Consider the following 15,477-nt stretch of genomic DNA (forward strand, 5'->3'; position numbering starts at 1 on the left):
CCTACATCCAGAGAGCACTGTGGACTCAAACAATGGATCTGGACCAAACTCTACACAGATACTCAATATGCCCAAATATGAACACTGGTGGAGGTTGGGGAAAATAGAATCTTGACATTTGGGAGTCGTAGTTGCTGGGATTTATAGTTCACCTACAATCACAGAGCATTCTGAACCCCACCAATGATAGAATTGGACCAACCCTCCCACACAGAACCCCCATGTGGGCCACAGCAACGCATGGCAGGGGACAGCTAATAATAATAATAATAATAATAATAATAATAATAATACCTTTATTTTTATACCCCACCAACCATCTCCCTTAGGGAACTCGGGCGGCTTACATGAGACACGCCCAAGATTACAGTTAAAACACACATGTAAATTACTTTAACCAATTAAAACATCAGATAAAACAAATAACAACACAATTGAAAGCAATATAAAAACAATACGGCTGAAAGAAGCATAGCTGAGGTACAGATTCAATGAATGCAATACATTTTTGCAGGAGCACCGGAAAGTGCAACAATACAGTAAACTGAGCAGGAAATACTGTCATAACACATGTTGAAGTAGAACATATGCCAGTGTAAAAGGGCTGGTGTAAAGTGCGGAACTTCAAGTAGAGACCAGAAAGTTACTGGTGAGCTGCTTAGTCAAAAGCGCACTAGAACATCCAGGTTTTTAGTTGACTACAAAAGGAGAAGGTGGGAGACTGTCTGATCTCCCTAGGGAGGGAGTTCCAGAGCCATGGGGCCACCACCGAGAAGACTCTCTCCCTCATCCTCATCAACTGTGCATGTGGCGGTGGGGGGAGAGAGAGCAGTGCCTCCCCAGAAGATCTCAAGGTTACTTACTTACTTAGGCGATCCCTCGCTTTCCGAGGATGATTGTCTTCCAATATTCTTGTGGGCCCGTATGTGGCTGTGGAACCCTATTCTTGCTCTGCATCTTCTTCTGCAGTGAGGGCATTGGTTTCCAGGTGGAAGGCGGTCTTGGCCAGGGTTGGCTTGATGCGCCTTTCTCTTGGCACATTTCTCTTTTTCACCCTCCACCCGTGCCTCCTCAAATTCTGCAGCACTGCTGGTCACAGCTGACCTCCAGCTGGAGCGGTCAAGGGCCAGGGCTTCCCAGTTCTCAGTGTTTATGCCAGAGTTTTTAAGGTTGGCTTTGAGCCCATCTTTAAATCTCTTTTCCTGTCCTCCAACATTCCGTTTTCCGTTCTTGAGTTCGGAGTAGAGCAGCTGCTTTGGGATCTCAAGGTACGCACTGGTTCATAGGGGAAGATGCGATCGTGAAGATAAGCAGGTCCTGAACCATTGGCAGGTTTGTTTTTTTTATAATGGCATGCATTTTTAAAAAATAGGAGAACACATTAAAATACATGCATTTTTACATGTGCTCTTGTGTTGAAAAAAAAAATCCTATCTATCTTTGAATAAAGTTTTCTCTAACTTGCATTTCCTCCTAATAGGGTTCTTTGCAGATCATTTCTGCTACACTGCATGCATTCTTAATGCAATACATTTCTCAGTTTGTGGGAAGTATGTATGAGCTGAAAGGCTAATTGAATTTCATACATATGTTAGAATGGGTTTTTGTCTTCCTGTGTATTGGTCATGTGTTGTAGGCCTCTGGGCAATGCAATCTAATGATTATATGAGCTCAACTTTGAAGACAAGCACATTTGATTGGAACTTCATGTAGTCTATTTTAAAATGTGAAAAAAACAAGCCAGTTTTGTCTCAACTTCTACCTTTCTCAAAGAACTGCAACTAGATTGCTTGACTCTTATTGCAACAGCTTGTAGTCACTGGTTTTGATGTACAAAGCCCTATGTGAGTCTCAAACTGGAGGATCCATCTGAGTTGGATCTAACAAGATGTGAACTGAATGGAATTTGCCCTATCTTCAATCTTGGGGTGCACCACTTCAAATGCAGTGGCTCAATATTATGAACATATGTAGTATGATGAAACACAAGCTCTCTGGTAGAGAAGGCTAAAGATTATATACAACCCCCATGTATTGGACCATGGGAGTTAGAGTGGTGTCCAACTCCATTCATTCTACAGTGTAATGTACCTTTGGTTCCAATAAACTATAACATTGAGAAAACCAAAGTGCTCTTCCAGCAGTTACCAACCAACCCACCTGCAATGCCAGAAATACAGCCTAATGGTGTAACATTAGAAAATGTTGACCATTTCCACTATCTTGGCAGCCACCTCTACACAAAAGTCAACATTGACACTGAAATACAACACCGCCTGAGCTCTGCGAATGCAGCATTTTTCCAAATGAAGCACAGAGTGTTTGAGGACTGGGATATCCATAGAGATACCAAGGTGCTTGTTTACAAAGCTATTGTTCTCCCAACCCTGCTATACACCTGCAAAACATGAACTGTCTACAAACGTCACACGCAACTCTTGGAACTATTCCATCAGCATTGCCTCCGAAAAATCCTGCAAATCTCTTGAGAAGACAGGCGGACAAATGTCAGCGTGCTGGAAGAAGCAAAGACCACCAGCATTGAAGTGATGGTCCTCCATCATCAACTCCACTGGACTGGCCACATTGTCGAAATGCCCAATCACCATCTTCCAAAGCAGTTGCTCTACTCGGAACATCAAGGACAGAAAATGGAATGCTGGAGGACAGAAAAAGAGATTTAAAGATGGTCTTAAAGCCAACCTTAAAAACTGTGACATAGACCGCAAGAACTGGGAAGCTCTCTAGCTGGAGGTCATCTGTGACAACCAGTGCTGTAGAATTTGAAGAGGCACAAATAGAGGGTGAAAGAGAGAAACGTGCTAAGAGGAAGGCGCATCAAGCCAACCCCAACCGGGACTACCTTCCACCTGGAAACCGATGCCCTCATTGTAGGATAACATGCAAGTCAAGAATAGGGCTCTACAGTCACCTACGTACCCATCACCAGGACACTGAACTTGGAAGACAATCTTACTTGGACAACAAGGGATCGCCTAAGATAATAAACTGTTGTTCTGCAAGTACATTCATTCCTAACTTAGCACAACATAGGACTTTATCAGACAGATCTGGGGAAAATGGGGAAAGTTATCTCTGTGTGGGATTCTATCTTTAAACAAGATGGAGAATTTTATTTATTTACTAGCTCAACCACCAGCAGAGGAGAGAGAAGATATTGTTCTTAAGGCAGACACCCCTTTTCTGGGTTTCTCTCCTTCTCCTCCCAATCTCCTTACTCTTGATTGTAGAAGTCTGAAACCTACTAGGCATTAGAACATACTTTAGTTGAGTTATAAAAGGGAAAACAAAGCTCAAAACCTAGTAGTAGTGCAATTTTGAAAGCTAAGATTACTATGAAGGAGAAATGACAGGAAAAACAAAGTGATGATATCTTGAAATTATGGTATTTCTAATGAATAATAATAATAGCAACAACTTTTTTTTTGTATCCTACCTCCATCTCCCCGAAGGAACTTGGGGCAGCTTATATGCGGACAAGCTTGATCAACATAATTTAAAATATAACACAGTAAAATTCAAAAAACAACATCATAACACAGTATAAAAACAGTCATCAAGCAACAACCAGTAGCCTGATATCGTAAACATTTACTGGACTTGGGTGAGCAGGCAGGTGTAACCAGTAGCAAGGTCAGGGCTGATGATAAAGTACAAAAGCCAGATGAGTAGAAGGGCAATATGAAGTAGAACATTATATTTATGGGCAGGGGACAGTAGTAAAGTGTGAGGACTAGTTATTGGGTCATAGCTGGGAGCCAAATTAACAATCTAACCAAGGCACAGTGGAACAACCACATTTTTAGATCATGGTAATTAAAACAATTACAGTGTAAGGCTCAGCAAGCTGGATTTTGCGAGAGAAATGCCAATGCTTGGTAGGAGACCGCTGATAGGAACATCCATTACTCCATGTAATGGATGTTCCAACAAGAAGAAATTTGACAGATCCCATCCCACATGTTCCACCCCACTATCTCCCATTTCCATGCAAATCATAAGCTCAGAAGATTATTTCTCCCCATCTCCTATTCTCCCTAGGCTTGGGTAACCACGGAAAAATTTGGTTCTAAACTCATTTTGTTTTTAGGGGGCCCTTGCATTTTGTTTTTTTTTAATAATTCCGAAATTTTCCTTTTAAAAATTTTGAAATATATGAAATTTCGTATAATTACGACTCGATTCATTAATGGTGGACACGATTGCGCAATATGCTAAAAAAACCTCCAAATGGGACAAGAGGAACTTCTGAAGCTTCCCTCTCCCTCTGTTGTTGACTGTTGGTGTGATAAAACAAACAACAACTATAAAACTTGCACCAGACATGCGAAAATAATTACGAAATAATTACAAAATAATTACGAAATAAACTGAAAAAATTGTTTCGAATCTAATTTACTCCTCACACTATTCCTGCATGGCTCAATATTGGATCGTACGCTAATTTAAATACGAATTAATAACGAATTACGAAATTAACGAACGAAACCGCCCAAGCCTACTAAATACATCTAAAACAGTTGTATGATGAAGCATCATGGATGACAGACAGAAGTCTGTCTGCATCGTTTGATGGGCTCTGTCATGATTTGTCAGGGAACTGTTTGGGAAATGTGAGTTGAGGAGTTGCATGTGATAGAGTTCTAAGTTTCCTATATTTACCTTGTTTTAATGTTTATACTATTGGTGGCAGATGAAATAGGAAGTACACCTTGGTGGCTTTCATGAACTGAAATAAAACAGTGTGCTAAAGTGTAGAAAGCATGTAAAGACAGCGCTTTATAGGTGTCATGACAGATCCGAAAGGAACATTTTTAATTTACTTGATTTGGGGGATGGTTTAATTTCTAAATGCAGCAGATGGAAATTTGTTGCTTTGAAAAAGAACAGGAGATAAAAATCAGAGGACAGAAAGGTGTTCTTTGAAAAATCTGTCTTTTGAGGCCAATGAAAGTCTCTTTAAAGGTGGCGAAGAAAAAGGATTGTGAAGTGTCCTGTTTAATTTCAACACAGCCTAAACAGGGTCACTTTTGCCTGCTGTCGTCATCTCTGCTGCGGTTTCACATTGCTGTTGAAGAAATGACCTTCTAGGGGAGTATCTTTTGCATTGAGCTTGCATAAGCTTTTCGATTCTATGTTAAGAGTCAAGCTTGGAGGCAGCTGGTGATTTACTTTGGAGGTTGTAAATATCCCTCCATTTAACACAGTGGTTCTCAACCTGTGAACCTAGGGAGCGGTTGACCCCCATGTTTAAGGTTTTCCACTGGCTGCCATTTATTTTCCGGGCCCAATTCAAGGTGCAGATTATCACCTACAAAGCCCTAAATGGTTTGGGACCCATCTACCTTTGTGACCGTATCTCTCTCCATGAACCAACCCGGGCCTTTCAATCTTTGGGGAAGGCCCTCCTTTCACCCCAGCCAATCTCACAAGCCCGTCTTGTGGGCACAAGGGAGGGAGCCTTCTCCTCTGTGGCTCCCCGACTCTGGAACTCATTACCTGGTGAGATCAGGAAAGCCCCTTCTCTAGAAACGTTTAAAAAGAACCTTAAAACCTGTCTCTTTCACTGCGCCTTTGTCGAGTAGGTGCACAACATGACACTATTGCTCCCCTCAACACTTCTGTTACTGGAGTATACACCCCCCAAATGGGAAGTTTAATTTTAAAACTTTGTGTGTCTCTATAAGCTCCCTGCAAATAACTTGCTCCTATTTTTATCTCCTTAGAGTTTTTTTAAAGATTTTATCCTGTACATGTGGCCCGCTCACTGTTACTGCGACTGTGTTTATCGTAATGTTATTTTGTTACTGTATTCATATGTTTTTTTTTTAAATGTAATCTTGATGATTTTGCTTGTTGTTTATGTTTTGGTTTTATTTTGCTGTAATATCTTGTCTGGGCTTGGCCCCATGTAAGCCGCTCCGAGTCCCCATTGGGGAGATTGGGTGGGGGGGGGGGTATAAATAAAGATGATGATGGTGATTGTTATTATTATTACATTCGTAAGACATTGAATTTCTGTGTAAACTGCTTTGAGTCCCCCAGGGGTGAGAAAAGCGGTATATAAATCCTGTAAATGAATCCATAAATAAATATTTGAAAAATGCACATTAATCTGCACATTTTACCCAATGTAAACAAAAATGGATTGGGAATGGGGATGGTATTCCTCCCCATGATTGTAGACCTGAGCCCCTTTGGTATGCAAAGTATAAACACTACTATTGAAATGTAGTTTCTCCCTCCTGGCTGAGCAGCTGGTCTTAAAAAATATCATCCCTAAATCACTTTTCTTGCTCTCCAAGGATATTTCTTGCAGGGCACTTAAAAAAAAAAAAACCAAAACCTTGTCCCTTTTCTGTCTCTATCTGGATGTATTCCAAACTGTAAAGCTGTTTATTCCACTCTCTGGCAGATAGGCATTGGTCTGCAGTCATAACTCTAAGAACATCAAATCATCACCAGTGTTCATTAAAGAGAGACCTTTTGCTCACAAGTTTTACAAGGTGTACAGAGCTGGCCATCAATTAATTCCACCTAACACAATGAAACCCCTGTAATGTTCCATCACAAACAAAATGATTAATCACAACACATCCAATAAATAGAGTGGATATCAATAATGTTGAAATAAAACTAGCAGCATCCATACAGAACAACTGTATTGGAATGAAGCCATTCCTTTCAAGCCTGATAGAACATACGAGGACCATCAAAAGCTTTTTTCCCTATGCTATGTCTGCCTAAAGAATTTGTTTTTGTGAATACTGCAAAACTGAATGAAGGAGCTTGCAAAAACTGGCAAATCTACCACTTGATTAGGAAAATATGGAAAGAGATTAGTAATCATAGAATCATAGAGTTGGAAGAGACCTCATAGGCCATCCAGTCCAACCCCCTGCCAAGAAGCAGGAAAATTGCATTCAAAGCACCCCCGACAGATGGCCACCCAGCCTCTGTTTAAAAGCTTCCAAAGAAGGAGCCTCCACCACAGTCCAGGGCAGAGAGTTCCACTGCTGAATGGCTCTCACAGTCAGGAAGTTCTTCCTCATGTTCAGATGGAATCTCCTTTCTTGTAGTTTGAAGCCATTGATATGTGTTAAAGATATAGAGAAAGATCTCAAGTTTTAGGAACATAAAGAAAGCCAGTGGTGCTTTAGTCAGAATATAATTTCAGTCAAGAGTGTGTAAAGCAAGTAACATGTCTGTGAATGTGAAACTTTGAAAGTCTATTTCAGAAAAGTAAACCAAGTATATGATACTGACTGTAAGTCTCAAGATTGCAACAAAACGTAAATGTAACCACAAGCGTTGGAACCAGAAGTTATAAATAAACTGTGTTACTTTGCTATACAGAAGTGTGTCTCAGTGCCTGTACAAAGGTTAACAGAACACAGAAAGTCCCAGCCAAGATAAAAGAAGAAACTGAATCATTATAAGAGTAAAGAGTTTTTTCTTAAAATAAGAAATAGTCTCTCTCTCCCTCGCTACACATGGCATGAAAACAAATGGTGCAAGCAAAATGTTAGCATTCTTCTACATGCACAAGTGTTTTCAAATATGACCTCGCCTAAGGAATTGTCATTGTATAAATATGGGAGGGGAAGTCATAGGAAGGAGGGAGCAAGCTTGTTTTCTCCACCCTGGAGACTAAAATGCTGAACAATGGCTTCAAACTACAGGAAAGGAGATTCCTCCTGAACATTAGGAAGAACTTTCTAACTGTGGGAGTTGTCCAGCAGTGGAACTCCCTGCCTCTGATTGTAGTGAAGTCTCCTTCTTTGGAGGCTTTGAAACAGAGGCTGGATGGCCATCTGTCAGGGGTGCTTTGAATGCAATTTTCCTACTTCTTGACAGGAGGTTGGACTGGATGACCCAGGAGGTCTTTAGCATTATTTTCCTTGTACTTCTAGATGTTTATGGTTAAAAGACAAGAAAACATGTCGATATTTATGCAAAAGTGAGTTCCCACAGTTTCCAGGTGCAGGTTCGTAAGATTATCAGCCCACAGATACATGCACACAAAAGGTGTGGAAAATATTTGCCATGTTTCTATTTGTCAATGAGAAAGAATGCCTTGACATCTCAAGACAAAACAGGACTCCTGGTTATATATAATAACAGATTCCTTTCCAATGGCAGAGATATAGCTTAATGGCGTAACATTAGAAAATGTTGACAATTTCCACTACCTTGGCAGCCACCTCTCCACCAAAGTCAACATTGACACTGAAATACCACACTGCCTGAGCTCTGCGAGTGCAGCATTTTTCCGAATGAAGCAGAGAGTGTTTGAGAACCGGGACATCCGTAGGGATACCAAGGTGCTTGTTTATAAAACTATTGTCCTCCCAATCCTGCTATACACTTGCAAGACGTGGACTGTCTACAGACGTCACATGCAACTCGTGGAACGATTCCATCAGCACTGCCTCCGGAAAATCCTGCAAATCTCTTGGGAAGACAAGTGGACAAATTTCAGTGTGCTGGAAGAAGCAAAGACCACCAGCATTGAAGCAATGGTCCTCCGCCATCAACTCCGCTGGACCGGTCACATTGTCCAGATACCTGACCACAGTCTCCCAAAGCAGTTGCTCTACTCCGAACTCAAGAACGGAAAACGGAATGTTGGCAGGCAGGAAAAAGGATTTGAAGATGGGCTCAAAGCCAACCTTAAAACCTCTGGCATAGACACTGAGAACTGGGAAACCCTGGCCCTTGAGCGCTCCAACTGTGACCAGCAGTGCTGTAGAATTTGAAGAGGCATTAATGGAGGGTGAAAGAGAGAAATGTACTAAGAGGAAGGTGTGTCAAGCCAACCCCGACCAGGACCGCCTTCCACCTGGAAACCAATGCCCTCACTGTGGAAGAAGATGCAGGTCAAGAATAGGGCTCCACATCCACCTACGGATCCACAAGAATACTGATCCTGGAAGATTATCCTACTCGTCCAATGAGGGATCACCTAAGAAGACTGCTGCTATTCTTCATGAATATGGAGGCACGTCAAAGGAAGGCACGTCAAGCTAACTCAACCAAGACCGCCTTCCACCTGGAAACCAATGCCCTCACTGCGGAAGACGACGCAGATCAAGATGCAGTCACCTACAGACCCACTCTGTAGGATTATCTTACTCAGACAATGAGGGATTGCTTAAGTAAGTAAGTAATAATAACATATGTGATCTGAGCATACTTTTCAATAATTACAACTAGGCCTGGGTAACAACGGAAAAATTTGTTTCTAAACTCGTTTCGTTTTTAGGGGGTCCATTGCGTTTCGTTTTTTAAAAGAATTCCGAATTTTTCTTTAAATTTTTTTCGTTATTTACAAAATTTTGTAAATTTCGAATTGATTCGTTAATGGCGGACGCGATTGCGCAATACGCTAAAAAAACCTCCAAATGGGACAGGGGGAACTTCTGAAGCTTCCCTCTCCCTCTGTTGTTGACTGTTGGTGTGATAATTTATTTTTTATCACTGATAAAACAAACAACAACTATAAAACTTGCACCAGATATATGGAAATAATAACGAAATGATTTCGAAACGATTTCGAAACGATTTCGAAACGATTTCGAACCAATTACGAAACAATTACAAAATAAATTGAAAAATTCGTTTCGATTTTTAATTGCTCCCGCATGGCTCAATATCGGATCGTAAGCTAATTTAAATACGAATCAATAACGAATTACGAAATTAACGAACAAAACCGCCCAGCCCTAATTACAACAAGTAGTTGGATCATGAAAACAACTGAAAGTGCTTCCGCACCTTACATTTGAAGTTATGCAACTCTTTACTCCAAAGTGGAATTTCTGAGGTTCTGTAAGGAAAAGAACAGTGATGTATCCAACAGGGAAAGGGAGCTGAATGCATAATCTCTCACTGCTCTGTTTCCCAATGCCTCAGGAATCCCTCTTTTTGCAGCCCTACCCCCGAAAGAGGAATGTCCAGGGCTTTCTAGGATCCCATTGAGAGCTATGGCAATGCTGCTGTCACTATGTCTCCCAATGCAGGATGTCAGTCCTAGCAGATAATGAAGAAAACTCCTCAGGAATAAGTAGGGATGAACAAGTGTCTGCTTAATTGATTATCACATTTGAATTTTAAATTAATTTCCTCCCCTCAGATTTACGGAGCGATGAGCACAGCTTGGGAAGTCCTTATCAAAACAACAATACTAGACTGACTGAAATCCGCTCGCATCTATCACATTCAATAGGTGCAACTATTTCCAGCTTGGGGTGGGGAGGGCTTGGAAATGATATACCACCTGCTTGCTTTGAAGGTGTTAAATCCAAATACTCTCTCAGAAAGAAAAGTTGGCACTGTAAACACAGTTGAGCACACAGAGACTGAACGACAGGTTTCGGAAAGGAAAACACTCAAAGCTCTCTGCGGTGAGTATTGCTTCTTCGCACATGTGAATATTGTTTCTACCCTCTTTATGAAGAAATGTGTGATATTTGGGACGTCCTTTTTTTTTAGATATGAACCAAACAAAATTTTCACTCTATCTTTACACGCAATTCGGTTTGGAATTGTTGCAATCCAAGGTTAATGTTAACCTAGTAATGAATCCTTTGTAAGGTGCAATGGCACCAAGGGAGGATCAATTTCCACAATACAGACATAGTCCAAGGCCATAATTGATACAGAGCAGTGACTGAACCGCTGAGCTTCTTCCTATGGCAGTGTTTCTCAACCTGGGGGTCACAAGGGGGTTTCAGAGGGGTCACCAAAGACCACCAGAAAACATATTATTCTGGTGGTCTTAAGAATCCCTTTGGCGGGGAAGACTGAAGATCTCTCCGCCTATCCTTCTCTTCCTTTTTGGAAACTGACAGTGAATCCTCCCACCAAATATCCTCTGCTTTGATTGGTCAAGTGGAGGGCTGTTTCTTAGACTCCAAGCAGGGGAGGGGAGAGCAGGCGTGCTCAGTGCACATGTGTAGGCGAGGGAGAGTGTGTGAGACTGGAGGGAGGCTTGTGTCTGCGAGTCCCTTCAAGGCATGGAGGTTCAGTGTGGGAAGTCTGCTCAATTATATTGTTGGCGGGGTTCACAATGGTCTTTGATTGTAGGTGAACTATAAATCCTGTGCCATCGCACCTGGGGGCTATAGCTCTTAGTGAAAGAGGCATCTTTCCCAAGGGGATTGCTTCTTGCCCTCCTTTAGGTAAACGGGAACTCCCAAGGACCAAAACACTGTAGATAACTCAAAATAGGTTTTATTGTTCACAAAGAGTTATCCCTTTAAGGCAATAAGCTGGAGGTTTCAAAGGGGTGAAGGAAAATATACATTACAGTTTCTGGTTGTCTTGGGTCCAAGGAGTTTTGCAGCTGAGAAGTTTTTCCAGGTCCCTCTTTCTCAATGGCTGTGAATGCTGGAGCAATCTACAACCCCAGTCCAAATGGCCTATGTTTGAAGACACAAAGTCTTCCTCTGGTGCCAAAGGACTGGTTTGAAGGCACTTGAGACTTCCCCACGTCGTCCAGGTTGATCTGAACATGAAGCATAAGTCTCAAGCATAAGAACCTTAGAATTGGTGCTGAGAGGTAACTTAATCAGGGACTTTTAGAGCCAAGTCTCTTTCTCACATCCATCTGATATAAAGTCTGATGGTGGAATGGAAAAGGAAAGCACTCCCTTCCTCCAGGAAGAGGTGGAGCCAAACAATTGAGCTGAGGCAGCAATATAACTGGTGCAAACAACATTGATTGATAGCTATAAATAATCAATCAATCCAACTATACATAGGCAGGGTAAAAGGGCAGGATTAAGCATGATACAACAGTTTAGATCTTGCAACTAAGTTCTACATATAGGTGGTGCCACTCACGTCGTCACAAATCCCAACAACTACAACTCCCAAATGTCAAGATCTATTTTCTCCAAACAGCACCAGTGTTCACATTGGGAATATTGAGTATTCGTGCCAAGTTTGGGGGCCCCGTGGCGCAATGGGTTAAACCACTAAGCTGATGAACTTGTTGACCTCAAAGACACAGGTTTGAATCCAGGCAGCGGTGTGAGCTCCCACTGTTAGCCCCAGCTTCTGCCAACCTAGCAGTTCAAAAACATGCAAATGTGAGTAGATCAACAGGTACTGCTTTGATGGGAAGGTTATGGCGCACCATGCAGTCATGCTGGCCACATTGACCTTGGCGGTGTCTACATACTTAGGCTTAGAAATGGAGATGAGCACCAACCCACAGAGTCAGATACAATTGGACTTAATGTCAGGGGAAAACCTTTACCTTTTACCTACTGTTCCGTCTTCCAGGAGCTTGGTTTGCATTACCCTTTGGTTGCATACAATAGCATCCCTTTGCATTTTCCCCAGGGTTGCTACAGTCTTAGCTGCACTTTGAAAGTTAACATTAACAGAGGCTGGAAAGCCAACCTACAGGCCTTTTGCAGCTATTGGTTTAGAAAAGTATCTCTTTGAGTCTAGGGACTGCTTTTTTTCCTGGGGATGAGTTCTCCATTTTGGAATTTCCCCTGCCTCTTTCAGTTTAGAAAAAAGCCTCAGATGTGCTGCTAAGGCAGCTCTGACAAGCCATTGTAAGTACAATTGAGATATCGAGATAGATAGATAGATAGATAGATAGATAGATAGATAGAATAGGTATTGAGTACAATTTAGATATTGAGATAGATAGACAGAATAGGAATTGAGCTATTGAGTTGGTTAGATAGATAAGCTTATTGAGAAACATATTGAGAGAGAGAGAGAGAGTGAAATAGTTATTGGGATATCGAGCTATTGAGTCATTGAGAGAGAGAGACTTCATTACTTTATCTCCAAAACTAACCTTGAGCGTAGATAGGGGAAGACCTGTTCTTTCTAACCATACTGGCTCAGGGTTAGGGTAGAGTGTCCCAGGATTTTCTACCATTGGAAGAAGTTAACTTAGCAGCTGGAGGAAAAGAAAAGGAAAGAACATCTACATGGTTTCACAAATTGACTGATTTGTTTCTAACTTCAACAAGCTGTGCCAAGTCTGCCAAAGACTTTGAGAAATAAATATTCTGTTTGATGTTCAAAACCTGGTCTGGCCTCTGTTGCTGAAAATCTAGGGCTTCTAAGAAAAACTCCAGCAGTTCACCCAGATAAAGAGAGAAGCACATCTTAGTTTTAATTTTATTGTGTCTGGGTGTGACGGCACACCTACCAAGTTTGGTCTAAATCCATCATCGTTTGAGTTCACAGTGCTCTATGGATGTATGGGAACTACAAGTCCAGAACTCAAGGTCAATGCCCACCAAACCCTTGCAGTATTTTCTGGTGGTCTTGGGAGTTCTGTCTGCATAGTTTGGTTCAATCCCATTGCTGGTGAAGTTCAGAACGTTCTTTATTTGTAGATGAACTATAAATCCCAGCAACTACAATTATTTATTTATTTATTTATTTGGAGTGCTTCTATCCTGCCCTTCTCAATCCCCTAGGGGGGACTCAGTGCGGTTTACAAAAGGCACAATTCGATGCCCAACAATTCACAAAATACAATATACAATTTACAATTTAACATCAACAGTTATTACTAGTTAAAACAATCAAATCAATACAATAACAGCAATAAAATCATCTTGTGGTCCGTGTTCACCAATTTATCAATCCATAATCCATCCAGCATTGTCATTATCCTTTCCTATTCTGGTCGTCATTGTCTTTTGTCCATCTGCCAACTTACCCGAAGGCCTGGTCCCAAATCCAGGTTTTTAACTTCCTCCTGAAGGAGAGGAGGGATGTTGATGACCTAATTTCCCCAGGGAGTGCATTCCACAGGCGAGGGGCCACCACCGAGAAGGCCCTGTCCCTCGTCCCCAACAGTCTCACTTGTGATAAAGGTGGGGCCGAGAGCAGGGCCTCCCCGGATGATCTTAAACTCAGAGGTGGGATGTAGAAGGAGATACGTTCGGACAGATGCGCTGGGTCGGAGCCGTAAAGGGTTTTGTAGGTCAATTCCCAAATGACAAACTCAATCCCCAACCCTACCAGTATTCAAATTTTGGCGTATTGGGTATTTGTGCCAAATTTGACCCATTTAATGAAAATACATCCTGCATCTCAGATATTTACATTACGATTCATAACAGTAGCAAAATTACAGTTATGAAGTAGCAACGAAAATAATGTTATTGTTGGGGGTCACCACAACACGAGGAACTGTATTAGGTAGGCCTGGGTAACAACGCAAAAATTTGTTTCTAAAATCGATTTGTATTTGGGGGGTTTTTGCGTTTTGATATTTAAAATAATTACAAAATTTTCCTTTGAAAAAGTTCAGTATTTACGAAATTTCGTTAATTTCGTTTTTAGAATATTTTTTGAATTTTTTTTGAAATATTTATTTATAAATATTTTTTGAAATATTTAAAAATGGAAAATTAACAATGCTTGCCCTGTTGTGGAGCGAACACAGCCACAGGACAGGGACAAACTCACACACACAGGCACACAAGGGTCTTTTCTTTTTTTAGAATATTTTTTGAATTTTTTTAAGAATAAAAAAAAGATATTTTTCAGAAATATTTAAAAATGCTTGCCCTGTTGTGGAGTGAACGGCAAAGCCTCCCCGCTGCTCCCAGCCCAGGGAATGAATGAATGCAAGCAATGAATGAATGCAAGCCAAGCCTCCCTCCCGAACCTCCCGTCTCCTCGCCTTCCCCAGCAATGAGCAATGCGGCCACGCGGAGCCGCTTTTAAAGGGCAGCCCGCCCAATCACAATCAGCCACACTGCTTGGGAGCGCAGGATTGGCTCCCAGCGCACCCAGCATCCTCCATCCCTAAAACGTCATTTCCGAAGCGGGCGGAAGCCCGTAAAAAAGATGGAGGATGCCGTTTCGATATTTAAAAACACTTCCGGGTTTGAAAATATGTTTTGTAATCGTTTTGTAATTGCTAAAAATAACGAATATTTAACGAATTACAAAATTAACGAACGAAACCGCCCAGGCCTAGTATTAAGGGGTCGTGGCATTAGGCAGGGTGAAAAACACTGCCCTATGGACTTTTTAGTTTCCATAGTATTGATCTCCATACATAGCCACATTGCCTCCACATATTGTTACTATTAGGGAGGAAGGACAGAAGGAAAGAAAGAAGGAATTCAATTAGCGTTTATTTGATTTTGTAATGTAATGGGTTGTAGCAATTATAATCGGCAGGATGTAGACCCTAAGCAGAAGGGGATGTGACCATTACTTAATTATTCCCTTTGACAAAGTCAGTCCTTGCTGTAATTCACACATGAATAGCATCAATTTGCATGTAAATAGAAACTCTGCATGCTTCTGTGGAGCTAAAAAGCTGCATTTCAAGGTTTCAGGGGAGAATTAGGCAGTGAGCACATCACAACTTGATTGCTCAACCTTGTACAGAGGCTTGTCAGCCAAGATCACGGCAAATATTCTTCCCCATATTATCTGGAAGGAGTATTTATA

Source organism: Anolis sagrei, chromosome 8 (assembly GCF_037176765.1).
Source record: "Anolis sagrei isolate rAnoSag1 chromosome 8, rAnoSag1.mat, whole genome shotgun sequence".
Taxonomy (NCBI): Eukaryota; Metazoa; Chordata; class Lepidosauria; order Squamata; family Dactyloidae; genus Anolis; species Anolis sagrei.